Source organism: Mustela nivalis (assembly GCF_964662115.1).
Source record: "Mustela nivalis genome assembly, chromosome: 9".
NCBI classification, from domain to species: Eukaryota; Metazoa; Chordata; class Mammalia; order Carnivora; family Mustelidae; genus Mustela; species Mustela nivalis.
Window position 1 is genome coordinate 70,283,346 of NC_139028.1, and position 2,500 is coordinate 70,285,845.

Genomic DNA, 2,500 nt, shown 5'->3' on the forward strand with positions numbered 1-2,500 from the left:
GATAACCCTATAACTTCTGCATTGCTTGACGTGGCAGAAAACGAAACGATCTGAATATCACAATCAATCAAGCAGTGACTACCTTGTCATACAACCTCATAAAGAATATTGTGCTGCTGTTAGAACTTGAGTTAGAGCTACAGCTCCCGACTTGCAGAGGATGTCTGTGATGTACCATTAAGTGAGAATAGTAGGCTACGGTAGCACTTAATAGCTCCCCATTTAAAAGAAAACCTCTTTCTGTTCAAGTGGACATGAAGAAAAGATAACCCCCCGGCTGTCCCTGTTCAAGCTATCAATATGGTGACCTTAGCACGTGATAATGAGAGATGGGAATTAAGGGGAAAGCATTACCTTTCATTATTATATGCTTTTAGACTCTTTTCATTAATTTGTGATTTAACAAAATTTGGAAATAAGTCAGAGTCCTATTTGGCAACCCCTCCAGTTTCACAGTCACTGCTACTGCCCTGGTCTGAGTGATGGTTCTCTTTTGCACACTGCTTCAAGAGGTTCTTACTGGCTTCCCTGCATCTACCCTGAGCCCACTAATCCAGCCTCCACGCTCCAGATGCAGCCAGGAGTTATTTTTGAAGATGCAAATCAGATTTTGTCAACCCCTCCCCTCCCCAAATGTGTAATGGCTTCCCTGTGCTCTTTGCAGAAAGTCCCCATTCTCTGCCTGTCCCTTGGTTCTGCACGTACAGGCTTTCCCGAAGCATCTCCCATTACTGACACCCACCACTTGCTCCCACGAGGCAGCGGATTGCCTTGACATTGAACCAACACCTGCCTCGGGGTCTGCAGCTGTACTGTTGCTTCTGCATGGAATATTCTTCCTCTCATCTTCACTTGGATCTCCTCTTGCTCACTTCTTAGATCTGGGATTTAATGTCATTTCCCTTCTCAGGGTAGCCTCTCCCCTCCAGACTAGGTTAGACCTCCCTGTTATAGCCTGGTATGGCCCTGTGTGCTTTTCCTCCATTGCTCTTATCACAATGATCTAGTTAATTACATAGTTATTTGTATAATTATTTGTGTGACAGGGATAAGAGAAAAACTATTAAGCTGTAAGTGTTCGCATCTTCTCCTCCCGCCTCTGCTTTGGGAGAGAAGTGGATCAGCCAAGAAGGCTTCTGGGGTCTAACCCAACTCTGAGATTCTGAACATGCTCCTGCTCTCCTCACCACCATCCTCCCCTCCGCCTCCCAGTTGGGAGAATTTGCCAGGCTTAAATATCACCCTATACTCTCTGATTTATCTAGCCGACTAGCTCATTCCGAGAATTGGCGATGGCCAAGCCCTCGGAGGTGCTGATGAGTGCTCGGGCTTCCCCAGCCAGCGAGAGTGAAGCCCAGCTGGAGTATGGGACTCTCCCAGTCTCCAAATGGCTTTACTTTTGCACCTCCCACCCCTCAGAGACCCTCACCAAATGAACCCCCGGAGTCCCCCATGGGCCCTCTGAAGCCACACACATTCTAGCCACCAAACCCTAGTCTGACCAGTAGCTTCAGAATCTCAGTCTGAATCCTCATTCTGCATGATGAAGGGCCCTCTGTCCTCTCTCCCGCCCTACTGATGGCCTGTCCACTGAGGCCTGGACACCTGGAGCGATTCTGGGCTGGGTCTCAGAGGCCAGGGGTTTCCACATGCTTCTGAGGCTAGTGCTGGCTCAGGAGCTGCATGGCCTCCAACCGAATGGCCTGTGGGGCTGAGAACCGTGACTCACTCGCAGAGAACAGACTGTTTCCCGACAAGCTCACCAGAGCGAACACACCCACACACAGGTGGTCCCCTTGGAGCTACGACCGCATGTCCCAACAGCACACACATCTCACAAGCGGTCCCGGATGCTACAGGCTGAGGCTGTGGTAGGTGACGCTGGTTGGGGAGCCCTCCTGGTCTGCTCCCCCCACAATCTCTACTTGAGTTCTCCAGTTCCGCTCCCTTCCGGATCAAAGAGGCCAAAGGGGTTCCTCCTCACCAAGTGCCCAACCTGTCTTGAGAGATCCTGCTGGCTCCCACATGACATGAGGTTAGAGGAAAAAAGTCCCCTGAAATGGATAATCCCCCCTGCAGCTACGGCTTCCTACAACCTGCCTGGGGTTCTCCAAGCTGGGCTTTGAGCCCTTGCACTCAGGCCACCCTTTGTGGCAAGTCCCAGAAACACTTGAGTCCTCTCAGGGCTGGAGGTCACAGCTGGCCTCCACTCAGAGCCTGTACTAGATAGATATGCCCAAGCCTGGCAGAATGAGCCACCCACAGCCCAGGGGGAAGGGGCATAGTCTGGGGACAGGCTGCCGATTTGAACCCTCTGAGCCAGCAGTGCCACCCCTCGGCCTCTCAGACCTGGAGGAGATGGCTCAGGCCTGGATCTTGATTTTCGTTCTGATTTCACTTCTTGCAGATCTCCAACAGTTCTTCCTATTTCTTGAGTGTGCCAGACAGCGGTTGGTATCCCCAGCCTAGGCTCTCCCCTCCCTCTGGGGCACATGGCTGC